Below are 14,268 nucleotides of genomic sequence, written 5' to 3'. Positions count from 1 at the left end.
GATTTACTGAGCAAGCCCCACCAATCAGAACAAGACTCAGTTTCCCCCTCAGTCAGTCTCTCCCACCAGGAAGCTTCCATAAGCCTTTTATCCTTATCCATCATAGGGCAGACAGACTGAAAACCAAAATCACAGAGAACTAACCAATCTAACACATGGACCACAGTCTTGTCTAACTCAATGAAACTATGAGCCACACCATGTAGGGCCACCCAAGATGGATGGGTCATGGTGGAGAGTTGTGACAAAATGTGGTCCACTGGAGAAGGGAATGGCAAACCACTTCAGTATTCTTGCCTTGAGAATCCCATGAACAGTATGAATAGGTCTCTCATACATCAGTGGTTAATATGATTTAGGGTGACTATAAATTAAAGCAGTACAGAATGATAAGCTTTGCCCTAGTGTTTCTCAAGAGCCAAGTTTATCTCCAGCTCCACCTTCAGTTTAACAAACAAACCCCTAAATACAAAACATTTCCTATGGTAAGGTAAAGGGGAACAAGACACCCTCTATCCAGAGTCCCTGGAATAGAAAGAGCTCTAGAACCCAGTAGGCATGAGCATATTCTATTATGAGATTATTGGTCTCCAGCAATTGTTCCTTCTATCACTGGGTTATCCATCTTGGGTGGCTTGAATGTTGCTGGATCCTCAGCCACTCAGGTGGCCTAGATCAGAGCAGCTCCATTGGAGAGGGCTTCTTTGTAGGCCTGGAGTGTTCTTGCTCAAAGAAACTCCATGTATCTGAGCTTCTGTCCTTATGCCTGCTTGCAACATCCATGGCACTGGGATTGGGCTGGGGAAGTCTGTGGAAGAACAGAAGTATAACAGCCTTTGGGTTTCTGCTTAGAGGATGGGTGAGGGGTGCTGCTAGGGGTGGTCTGGCATGCAGACTGCTTCTACTCTTTTGTTTTTCCTCCACTGTGTAGTTTGTGACATGATTTTGCCACTTGGGCTTCCCTGGTGGCTCAGATGGTGAAGAATCTGCCTGCAATGTGGGAGACCCAGGTTGAATCCCTGGGGTGGGAAGATCCCCTAGATGAGGGCATGGCAACCCACTCTAGGATTCTTGCCTGGAGAGCTCCATAAACAGAGGAGACAGTTGGGCTACAGTCCATGGGGTTGCAAAGAGTCGGACACGACTGAGTGACTCGCACTAACACTTTTGCCACTTGAAGGTACTTATCACCCTCTGTGGGAAGATCCTTTGGGAGTGTACAGCCAGCACCTCTCAGCCCTGCCTGTTGTTCAAAATGCTGAGTGCTCTCCCTGATCTGCTTTATGATCAGAGAACTCATGATAACATGGGTAGCTCTAGACTTTACCACCTATCTACGTTGTCAATGCTATAGGGTCCTGGCAGGGGAGGGCATACTGGTGTCTCCCCAGTCTATCTTGGCAAGGTTCTGATACTTGCACCCTGGAAACACTGGCTTCCAGGGAGTACTGCCCATAACTGAAGGAAGAGAAGACATTGTATAGAGCTCCTGAGGGCATTGTCATGACTGAATGCCTGATAGTAAATACATCTTGGTCGGGAGGGCCATCTTTCCTGGAGGCCCACTAGGCTCAAGGGCAGACCCTTGGAGTTCTCTCCAAGTCATTGGAAGACCAAGATCCAGGTGGTTTAACTGTATAGAATTCCAGAGTCCCTTCAACCCCAGTGAAATGTGATGATCCTGCTGACAAACACTCACAAGGGACATTGTCCAACTGTCCACATTATCAAAGCTCTTCTAGAAGAGTCTATCCAGAGGTTCTATTTCTCTGCCACAGTGGGGCTCCTTTGGGCTGAGCTCCAGTGCTAGAAGGCTGCAAAGACCGGGAAAATGATGTCCAACAGACGTGGTGCAGTTGGAACCAGGCCATGGTGTACTGGCCATCAAATGTGTTTGGGCCTCAGGCACTGATCAACATGCGGTGGCTAAATTGAGAGTCAGACTCCAGCATTAACTTTGCTCTTGAAGAGCTAAGTGACATTGGGGTAAAACAGTATCGCTGAGCCTGGGTTTCCTTATCTTAGAAAATGAGGATAAAATACCTGCTCTGTCTACTTCGCAGAATTCTTATAACATCAGACAATTCTTGTTCTCATTGGTTTTATGAAGCAGTGGAAACATAAGTGTGTGAAATAAAAGAAAATGTGTGCGAAAATACTTTGAAGTTTTAAGGAGCCCATAAATGTAAAAACAACTGCTTTTGACTCAAATAGTAAATCCAGGCTAAAGTGTCATCATTTTTATGTTCAATTAAAGTCAACCAACATTTTTGAGGCCCTGCTTTTGTACTTGACCCTTTGGGAAGGAATGTTAAGTCGTACACACACACGTTAGGTATGGAAAGGCAATTTTCCTTTGGCAAGCTCCCTGCATCTCAAAGCAAAGATGTGTGGCAAAGAATTAGAAATCAGTGTCCTGGGATATGGTGGCTTTCCCCGCCTAAGAACCACACTTTTACTTCTTGCTGATCCACCTCTCATTAGAAATGCGTATAGGAAAGAAGAGCTGGGTCCCTTAGCTTAGGGCTAGAGATAGTGGACAGAACACAGGAAGAGAATCAATGGTGGATAGCAGGAGTAGAAAAGAAAAATAGGGAGCTGGGAATTCGAAAGGAGAAAAGACAGTGTACAAAGAAAATCAATCCTCCCAATTGTGACATGTGAGGAGAAGGAACCAAGCTGTAAAAATGGATAGTGAGGACCTCAGATTCAATCAATCGAATGCCAGGTGGATAAGGCTTTAAAAAAAATGAGGCCATTATCACTGAAGTTCATTTGACAGAGCTTATGTGTAAGAGTTAAGTGATGATCACTCTTGTCTAAAATCATAAAATGAGGTGCCAGTGTGATTTATCACTCTGCTCGTCTAATAAACCCCAACTTTAGGAAGCATCTGTAAATTTGGATCTGACTCTAAAAACTCTTGGTATGTCATTGCTGATTAGCCCATCTTTGGCATATAGCAGACATTCAATAGGTGTTGGATAAATAAATTGGACCATTGCAGACCTACCTAATTTATGTTTTCATGAAGTTGGAGGATTCAAAGCTAGAGAAAAGTACACTTCCCTCCTTATCCTTTTATTTCCTTGAACATGAGACTCTCAATTAAGACCCCTCCAGTCTATGTACAGGTCTTTCTCTAGTTACGATGGGATTATGTACCAAGAAATTCACTGTAAGTTGAAAATGTCATTAAATCCCCTAAAATTCACTTAGTACACTTAACCTACTGAACATCAGAGCTTAGCCTAGCCTTAAACCTGCGTAACACACTTACATTAGCCTACAGTTGGGCAAAATCATCTCTCACAAAGCCTATTTCATAATAAAGTGTTGAATAGCTCATGTAATTTCTTAGATACTGTACTGAAGGTGAAAAACAGAATGGTTGTGTTTGTGTCATTCATCCTTGTGATGGCGTGGCTGGTTGGGAGCTGTGGTTCAGCCGCTGCCGAGCACAAGAGTATCACACGCAGTCCGGGGAAAAGATCAAACTTGGAAGTTCAAAATATGGTTTCTACCATCATAAGTTGTTAGCAACTGTCTGTAGATAACTTAATAATTGCTAGTACTTATTTAATGGTTGTTTTGGGCACCTGTGTGTTGAGACATTCACATGATCTCAGTCAATCCTTGCAACATAAATGAGCACATAATTATGGTACTTAAAAGATGGAGAAAGTAAAATTCAGGGAGGCTGCCTTTAGACAGGGTTAGTAACTTGGCAAACGGAGAAGGCAATGGCACCCTACTCCAGTACTCTCGCCTGGAAAATCCCATGGATGGAGGAGCCTGGCTACAGTCCATGGGGTCGCTAAGAGTCAGACACGACTGAGCGACTTCACTTTCACTTTTCAATTTCATGCATTGGAGAAGGAAATGGCAACCCACTCCAGTGTTCTTGCCTGGAGAATCCCAGGGATGGGGGAGCCTGGTGGGCTGCCATCTATGGGGTCGCACAGAGTCGGACATGACTGAAGCAACTTAGCAGCAGCAGCAGCAGCAGTAACGGCAAAAGTCACACATAGCTAGTAAGTTGCATATGGTTTTCTTTAATTAGTAGAAAGGACACTAGGAAGTTGATCTTTATAACCACCTTTGTCTGAGTGGTTTAGGGTCAAAAGAAAATGTGTACAGTGTAGGTAAGTTATCACTGAAGCCTGAACACTGTTGGCAGTGACCTTAAGAGCAGATGGAGTGGCTCAGGCAGAGGCTTTCAAATGCTTTTCATGGTAACCAGAATAAGAAATGCATTTTACATTTTAATATATACACACATGTGCACACGCACACATACATGATCACAGATCATGCTGATACACATAATTGAAATAAAACTTTCACTAAGCAGTGCCTCACCATCACTATGTGAAGTGAAAGTGAAGTCGCTCAGTTGTGTCTGACTCTTCACAACCCCATGGACTGTAGCCCACCAGGCTCCTCCATCCATGGGATTCTCCAGGCAAGAGGACTGGCGTGGGGTGCCATTTCCTATGTGTGATGCACACTAATATTTTCTGTTCAGTTATCTTCTCTTCTGTTATATTCTGTTCTACTCCAGTGTTTAAAGGGCTGGTTAGGACACAATTACTTGACCTCACTATACACTAACAGGTTATGATATGCAGCTGGGAAACCCCTGAGCTAGAAAGCAATAAACATAGTAGAAGGAACATGGACCTTTGATGCAGACATTGTGGGGCTTGAATCCTAGGCTGCTTTTCTATTAGCTGTGTGGATTAAAGCAAGCAGTGTCTTCTGTGAACCTTCTCATCCATAAAGGGGGGATAATAACATTTACTTCAAAGGGCTATAGAGAAGAATGGGCAATGAATATAAACACCAACCCTAGCACCTAGCATGTCCCCCAGAAGGATGTTTACAGCTGTGAATCGATGCACTGAAGAATGTAGAGTGCTGGTCCTAGCACCGGCTGTCAGTGTGAGTTTACATAAGTAATTTCTTTAATTGTCTCTCTAACTCATGCAATTCCTCTAAGCTTCATTATATTCATCTTAAAAAAAAAAAAAAAACAAAACTGGGAGAAATAGTAGTACCTACCCCGCAGGGTTGTTTCAGAATTAAATGTGATAGCATATGAAAAACTCTTAGCACAGCGCCTGGTGCTTAGTACATGCTCAATAAGCTATTATTGGCTGTAGTAGCTGTTGAACAAATATATCTATTATTACTGTCCATGTAAAGCTAGTCTAAACTCCCCAGACTAGGTTACAATATCTGTTTTGATGATAAAGACTCAGGATTGTATGCATATATATGCATATGTGTGTGTGTGAAATCAGAACTGCTGTTTACTTTTTTTTTTTTTAACCAGTATTTTCTAGAGGCCAAAACAAACCTGACTGCAGTAGAGGAAATCATTTTAGTAAAGAAAGGTTAGCTCCAAATTGGGTTCCCTCTCTTTGTTCTTCTTTTAAAGTATTTCCACAAAATCCAATTTTTGACTTGACATTAAAGGCTTATTTTCAGTGAGTAGACTTACACACACACACACAGAATAAAAAAGAAAAGAAAGAACATGACTCTAGACACTTACATAGTGGGAAGTGAATTGAATTCGGAGGTCAGCTAAAGAACTCTGTGTCAAGACCCCCTGCCCAAAGCCTTACTCCCTCCCACCTGTGAGGCAGCCTCAGGGGATTCATGCTCTGTGTAATCCCCTCCTCCTATTGGGTGACTTACTTCTAACTAAGATGACAAGGTGAAAAACACAGCATGTGACTCAGAGAGCAGGTCAGAGGAGCAATGTGGTATTGCCCCTCTCTCTTCTGAATCCCTTGCTCTGTGAGAAGCCAGCTGCCATACTGTGCCCAATAGAAAGTTCCATGTGACAGAGATGACTGAAGGCAGGAAGAGAAGGGAACAACAGAGGATGAGATGGTTGGATGGCTTCACCAACTCAATGGAGACGAGTTTGAACAAACTCCGGGAGATGAAGGACAGAGAGGCCTGGCATGCTGCAGTCTGTGGGGTTGCAAAGAGTCAAACAAGACTGAGCGACTGAACAACAACTCATGTATGTGAGATTGGAAACTGATCCTGCAGCCTTTTCAAAGACTACAGTCCCAACCAATAGTTTGACTGTGACTTCACCAGATAACCCTGAGCCAGCATGACCCACGAAGCTGCTCCCAGATTCAGGACTCTCAGAACCTGAGAACTAATAACTTTTTTCAAGGTGCTAAGCTTTGGAGATAATTATTTGTACAGTTAGTGACCTACAGTACCCTTGAATCTTGCTTCCCATTGCTTCTCTGTGTTACATCAGTCAGTTCAATATTCATTCAACAATTCTCTCATTCATTCCATGAACCTTTATGAACCATTCATCGTGTGTTAGGCAATGTAATGACCTTCAGATCCTAACTTGAAGGAGCTTCCTGCCCTTACAGTGGTGGGAATATAATGAGCAGACTAAAAATTAAAAGGCAAGTGGCATGCTAAATGCTACCATGTGGTTTTGTTTAGAAGGCTTTGGGAACTCAAAGGAGGGAATGAGGACTTCCAGCCTGACCAGATGAGAACAGGATGAAACAGGAAGGGAATGGCACTTCAGCCTTCATACCAAGGTGTGGTAGCTTTTTAATGGGTCACCATGGCCAGGCTGACTACATCCCCCAGAATTCCCTTTCTGCACTTTTATTTAGGATGGGCCACAAAGGAGATTATTGCTGCAGGCAGAAGGGAAGCAGCAGCCAGTCTGTGGTGTATACATGTTGATGCTGATCAGCTAACTCACTTTGTTGGTGTGAAGCGAGCAGCTGGGCCTGCAGCGTCTCTACCTTCCCTTTCGTACTCCTTTAGCTTATTCTGACTTCTGTCTTTGGTGTGTATGTCTAGGGATACTCTCATCATCAAAGTGAAAGGCAAGAGCATACAGGGTTTCAGCCCTTCTTTGTTTTGGGGGTGTCAGCCTTCTTGCCTGTTTGAAGCTCCAGTCTTGGCTGTGAAGAAAAGCAGCCTAATAGATACAGTTCTACCACCACAGATATTGTATAATCCAGTTCCCTGTGACAGATATGGGAGAAAATGTGAACAGGTGAAATGAGAAAAAGCATTCAAGGCAGAGGGAATAGCATGAACAATATGGAAGTGAAAGGTGCGAGTAATAACCACTGGCACACTATTGGTATTGACCAATCAGAATAAATGCTGGCCCAAGCACTGACCAGTCAGAATGAAGCAGGGTCCTCAAGGGGCCTGACTGTGTCTCCTTCAGTTACTAGATTATGGAGACTATTTGAGAAGTCTGGGTGGCTCATGTGGTTGTGAAGGCATTTGAAGGGTCTATCAGAGATGCAGTCTTACCGACTAGAATACAAATGTTTTATTAGTCTAACAACTGGTATTATCATACTGGTGCATTCTAGCTATATGGCCACTATGAAAAAATATGTGGGGCAAGTGTGATGAGGAACACGTTTTTCAACGTGACTTGGACATTGGCTGGCTTGTTATGTAGTTTTCAACCCCAGTTAAGTCAATGGAACTGATGAAACTGATTTAACCAGTTGTGTCTTACGTGGCCATAGTCACAGTAACTATTAAAACTGTTCTGTGAAGAAATGGAATTTAATCCAGTGATAGAATACCAGGACACTATTTCTCCACTCAGTGAGGGTTCATGAAATTTTAGGCTCTGTTCTGCAGTTGACACATTTTACATTAGGCAAGTCACTTACCACAACCCATCCTGCAGCCAGAAGGTGGTGACTTTATTTGGTCTTTCCTGTCTGTGATTTTCTGGAGTTCTGGAATACGTTTCCATTCTTGAAAACTATAGCCAACGTGCCCTTCAATTCTGGAGCAAAGATAAATTTCACCCAAGAAGCGAGCTCTGTTTTTCACTGTCTCATAACTAGGATCTGGCAATTATTTCCTATGAGTTGATCCATCATTGCCCTGCCTTCTCAAGACAGCGTCACCACTGTGCTGTATTCCCTCTTGTTGATTGATCTCCCAGCAAACCACTTACCAGGTATTCCTTTTATACCCTGTATGTCCCCTGGTACTTAGAATGCCTTTATACAGCAGGTGCCTAATAAATACTTATTTCATGTATCACTTTGGTAAATTTTCCATCTCCAAATGAAAGTCAAGCAGGACTTTCTAAACTGAAATGTATAAGCTTTTTGGATTGTGTATAACTCTGTATTGTCTCAGTCTCCTTTCTACTAGCATGAATAATTAAGAATAGAGTTGGACCCCCGTGTGTGCATGCCCATAATAGTATTTGTGAGCATATAATAATGGTGTAGGGATTCAGTCGTCTTGCTTCAAGAGAAAAGATAGCCTTGTTCAGTGATGAGTAACTAAGAATAACAAAGAACAGTTCAGTGTCCTTAAAGCCAGTGATGTCTCTTAGATAAGCTCAAACTATCAGAAATTAGTATTTGTCATTAAAGGAGGTTCCAATTGTAAACAGAAAAATAATATGTCAATACTGAAATACTTTAAATAGTCCTCCCATTGGAGAGTTAGGACAGTTGGACTTAACTTGCACACATTTGAAGCCCACCCTCACTGATAAACATGTCACCATTGAACTCACTGTCATTTTGGGAAATGCGAAATATAGGTTGAACCAGTTCTAGGGAAAACTAAACAGGAAAATATTGGACTATGGTTAAAAACAAACTTTGAAATCTAAACGAAAAGTGGATATGCTGACTAACAAATGGTAGTGTTTGAATGCAATTGCTAAGAATTTGAGATTTTGAATACAGATTCTTTCCTCTCAAGCAATTGAATTAGTAGAAAAAATTAAAAAAAAACAAACCAGAAATGACTAAAAACAGAAGTCTAAAGGCTTTTAAAATTACTACAAAGCAAGTTTTCTTCTTAACCCTGGAAAATTGTCCTGAAAATGATGAGATGGGTTTTTGACCTTTTCTGCTTGTCTTGTTTTCCTGTTTAGCAAATATATACTTAATTATATCTGAAAATACTTACTGCAGTTAGAGGTGAAAAAAATGAACATTTTAGCATGACTTTATGAAGTATACCAAGCAAAAGAGAATAAGAAGAATTTTTCCTCTCCAATCTATTTCTCTGGAATAACCATAAGTTGTTCTATTGTTATTGAGCCATTTTTCAATACTTCACCTTCAAGCATTAGCATGAATAAATTTCTCCTCTTGTTATAGAAAGGAATTCATCATTTTCTTTATCTTTCTTAACCACATCCAATTCTTCAAGTTCATTTATTCACTTACACATACAACTTGGTGTATATAGTTCATAATTCTTAGCAAACTTCCCATTCCCCAATAGAAAAAGTCTCAATCTATGCCAGTACTCTTTAGTCAGAATTGGCCTTCTGCGTCCATATTTTGCCTGCTGTCAGTTCCTTTCATGAAAAGCACCACAGAAGCTTTATTCATTATCATTCTGAGTCATTTCTCTACCATGGGGGCAGCTCTAATGTGATTTATATTTAGTTCTTCTCATGCTTCTAGTTCTTTACTTTAAGCCCTCCTGTTAGTGGTAAGGATAAGTGAGCCAATTGGAAAAGGTTTTGAACCCTTAGTGAATTTCATCCTAAAATATACCAAAATGCTATAATCTGTATGCAATTTTCATTAAGAACTTCCACCACCTGCTTGCTGAAGCCACAGCACAGCTCCACTCATAATCACCATGCAGGGGGCAGCATTAGTTAACGTCATTAGACAAATGTTGAGGTTTTCTTTTGCGTGTTCATTAGCACCAGGTGGCAAGAAACTGCTAGACATAGGTGAGGAATTTGGGGAGAGGGTGATTGAAGATTATGCATCATTTAGTCATTCAACTTTCTGAGCATCCTTGAAAAACCAAAGAGACTAATAGAGGAGTAATTTTCTGTTTTGGGTTTTTTTTTTTTCAGATACTTCAGGATCAGTTCTGGTTTCCAAATAGAGGGTGACCTTTACTAGCTGGGGCATAAGGCAAGTCACTTAACCTCTCTGTGTCTCAGATTCCTCATCTATAAGAACAGGGATGATAATTTTACCTGTCTCATAGGGTTGGTATGAAAATTAAATGTGTTAACACGGATAAAGCATTCTGAATAGATCCTGGTTACTGCAGTCGTCATCGCCATCATCATTTGCTAACTCTGCATTAACATCGTTCATGTATACACACTGGGGAGCCCACAGTGCCTAAAATAGAATTGCAGAGAATGATCTGACTGAAGCACAGCAGCTTCTCTTGTCCTTTCTTTTCTAAACCTACATTCCTGGAGCACTTCCTAAGTGCCAGTCATTATGCTAAGCTCTTTGCAAACATTTTCTCATGCAAACCTCACAACAAGCCTAATAGGATAGACACTATTATAATTTCCATTTTATAGATGAGGAAATTGGAGAAGTTAGTTTGTTTATAGATTACGATTCACAGAATCTAAGAAGAAGAGAATGGACTTTTTTGAAATTAACTTTGTTTAAGGTGTTGTATGGGCTTCTCTCATGGCTCAGACAGTAAAGAGTCCACCTGCAATGCAGGAGACCTGGGTTCAATCCCTGGGTTGGGAAGATCCCCTGGAGGAGGGCATAGCAACCCACTCTAGTATTCTCTGGAGAATCCCCATGGAGAGAGGAGCCTGGTGGGTTACACTCCATGGGGTCACAGAGAGTCAGACACGACTGAGGGACTAAGCACGTGCTCAAGGTGTTATATAGATAGGGATTCCCAGGTGGCTCAGGGGTAAAGAATCCACCCACCAAGCAGGAAACATGGGTTCAATCCCTGGGTTGGAGATCAAAGCAGTCAATCCTAAGGAAAATCAACCCTGACTGTCATTGGAAGGACTGATATTGAACCTGAAACTCCAATACTTTAGCCACCTCTTACGAAGAGATGACCTATTGGAAAAGACCCTGATGTTGGGAAAGATTGAAAGCAAAAGGAGAAGGGGGCAGTAGAGGATGAGATGGTTAGTTAGCAACCCTGACTCAATGAACATGAATTTGAACAAACTCCAGGAGATAGTGGAGGACAGAGGGACCTGGCATGCTGCAGTCCATGGGGTCACAAAGAGTTAGACATGACTGAGTGATGGAACAAAATCCACATGAAGGAGTTAAGGTTCAGGGAAGTTAACAACTCCAGCCAAGTTCACACAGCCAGTTGTGATGAGCCAGGACCAGACTATTTGCAGGAAAACTTGTCTCTACAATGTGCTGCTTTTTATCTTAATATTATTTCATAGAATTAATAGATCTCTTAAAGCATGAAAATACTTAAACTATGTATGTATTATTTTCAAAAATGCAAGAGAGTTCCAGAAAAACATCTACTTCTGCTTTATTGACTACACCAAAGCCTTTGACTGTGTGGATCACAACAAACTATGGAAAATTCTGAAAAAGATGGGAATCCCAGACCACCTGACCTGCCTCCTGACAAATCTGTATGTAGGTTGGGAAGCAACAGTTACAACTGGACATGGTACAACAGACTGGTTCCAATTAGGGAAAGGGGTACATCAAGGCTGTATATTGTCACTCTGCTTATTTAACTTATATGCAGAGTACAGCATGCAAATGCTGGGCTGGATGAAGCACAAACTGGAATCAAGATTTCCAGGAGAAATATCAATAACCTCAAATATGCAGATGACACTACCATTATGGTAGAAAGTGAAGAAGAACTAAACAGCCTCTTGATGAAAGTTAAAGAAGAGAGTGAAAGAGTTGGCTTAAAGCTCAGCATTCAGAAAACTAAGATCATGGAATCCAATCCCATCACTTCATGGCAAATAGATGGGAAAATAATGGAAACAGTGAGAGACTTTATTTTCTTGGGCTCCAAAATCATTGCAGATGGTGACTGCAGCCATGAAATTAAAAGACACTTGCTGCCTGGAAGAACATTTATGATCAACCTAGACAGCATATTAAAAAGAAGAGATATTATTTTGCCAACAAAGATCTGTCTAGTCAAAGCTATGGTTTTTCCAGTAGTCATGTATGGATGTGAGAGTTGCTCTATAAAAGCTGAGTGCTAAAGAATTGATGCTTTTGAGGTGTGGTGTTGGAGAAGACTCTTGAGAGTCCCTTGGACTGCAAGGAGATCCAACCAGTCCATCCTAAAGGAGATCAGTCCTGAGTATTCATTGGAAGGACTGATGCTAAAACTGAAGCTCCAACACTTTGGCCATCTGATGCGAAGAACTGACTCCTTGGAAAAGACCCTGATGCTGGAAAAGATTGAAGGTGTAAGGAAAAGGGGATGGCAGAAGATGAGATGGTCATGAGTCGGCATCACCAACTCAATGGACATGAGTTTGAGTAAACTCCTGGAGTTGGTGATGGACAGGGAGGCCTGGCGTGCTGCAATCTTATGGGGTCACAAACACATGACTGAGTGACTGAACTGAACTGATGCATTATTTTCAGAGCCAGCTGGCTCCAGCTTCCTCAGCAAGGAATTCATATACTTAAAAGGAAAATTAATTGAAGGGAGTAAGACACTTGGGTTGGTTTTTTAATTTAATTTAAAATTAAGAACAATTGTTTTAAGTGAGCAACATCTTAAGATGACATTAAAAGCATACCCCAGAAGCCACAAATATGATAATAAAAGGTTTACAGTGTCTGTGTTACCAGACATTCTTCAATCCAATTTTTTCTCCAGCATTTATAACTAGCATGAATCTGAGAGAAATTAAGAACAGTCTTCTTTCAGCTCATCTAAAACTTGTGTTTTAAACCTGAATTCCTGTAGGCAGGGAGGAAAGGACAATCCCTCTTTCTGCACCTGCCATGCCCATTGCTCTCCACACACCCCCACCCACCGACCCACACACACACCTACTACCCCCCCATCTATTCTTTCAGCTTGCACTCCCTCCCCCAAATCTCTCACTTCAAACCTAAACTTCAGAATTTGATTCAGTGACATTCTGTCAAGATCAAAGTCAGATGATAATTTCCATGAAAATCAAAGTAATTTCAGTCTTCCTCTCTCCCGGAAAGTCTCGGTCTCATGCCAGTGAAACCCTAAACATTCCACATTCCCCCTTGTCCTCAGGATGAGACCCCACGCTCCCTCTTCTTTATTCTGGAGTCTCTTCTTTTCAAGTATCAATACATTACTGCTTTTCTGCAGAAATGAATCTGAAGCCGAATGTTTCTGCAAACAAGATTTAGCTTCTTTTAGCCCATCTCTGACTGGCTCTCTTTCTCTCTCTCTCTCTCTGGGGTAAGCCATGGCTGTGAGACTTGAGGCTCAGGTGAGAATAAAGGACCAAGAAAGGGTGGGGGAGAGAGTTAGGAGAGGAGATGTAGTGGGAATATAGGAAATTGGGATTAGTGACTTTCTGTATGTCAGGTATCATTGTAGGTGTAAGAAACACAATGGCAGCCCACTCCAGTACTCTTGCCTGGAAAATCCCATGGACGGAGGAGCCTGGTAGGCTAGTCCATGGGGTTGCTAAGAGTCGGACACGACTGAGCAACTTCACTTTCACTTTTCACTTTCATGCATTGGAGAAGGAAATGGCAACCCACTCCAGTGTTCTTGCCTGGAGATTCCCAGGGACGGGGGAGCCTGATGGGCTGCCGTCTATGGGGTCGCACAGAGTCGGACACGACTGAAGCGACTTAGCAGCAGCAGCTTCAAACTCATACAAATCATTTCAAATTTTCAAAGTCAAAGAGTTTGTAAACAGCCTAGTTAAGATACTGACTCCTTGCTATCCCATCCCAGAGTCCAGGTTTTATGCAAAAGTATGAGGTCAGTTACACAAATATGGGGAGGACTGGGAGGGTCTCTATGCCCCACCACGATCCCACCCTTACACAGGGCTGGTGACTTCTTCCACACATCTTTAGGACGAATTATCCAAATGACCTTGGGTATAACAAATAAAGGGGCCAAAAGCAACTGCAGGCTAGAGTTTGGGCAAGAACCTTGCCCTCTCTCATTGCCTTATCCTCCCTCCATACGTAATCATGTATGTGCTCAAGTAGCTTGTGCAAGAGGGCTGAGGAAGTTCTGATTTTCATCTTAAAGTAGAAGGGGACCTTTTCTGAAACAACTGATGCTTTCCAGGAGCCCTCCCACAAAGTCACTAACTGGAGAGTTAACTGATAATAGTAGGACTTCTTGTTTCCATTGGATGAAGATGTCACTGGGGAAGTTTCATGCAAATGAAAAAATAATTTTCCTCCCCAAGAAATGGAATAATAACTTTGTTAGGAAACACTCTCAGAAAGGAAAAATGCAGTATTTTTTTTTTATTTGAGAGGAAGATACCAA

The 14,268-nt window shown here is 41.9% G+C and overlaps 1 pseudogene; it reads right to left on the bottom strand.

Annotated features, from left to right (window-relative positions):
* Positions 1 to 580: 580 nt before the first annotated feature.
* Positions 581 to 10,099, bottom strand: LOC129650928 (putative monooxygenase p33MONOX; annotated as a pseudogene).
* Between the last annotated feature and the right edge of the window lie 4,169 nt (positions 10,100 to 14,268).

Source organism: Bubalus kerabau, chromosome 4 (assembly GCF_029407905.1).
Source record: "Bubalus kerabau isolate K-KA32 ecotype Philippines breed swamp buffalo chromosome 4, PCC_UOA_SB_1v2, whole genome shotgun sequence".
Taxonomy (NCBI): domain Eukaryota; kingdom Metazoa; phylum Chordata; class Mammalia; order Artiodactyla; family Bovidae; genus Bubalus; species Bubalus kerabau.
The sequence above is the reverse complement of the archived record's forward strand: the minus strand, read 5'-3'. Positions and strand labels throughout refer to the sequence as shown.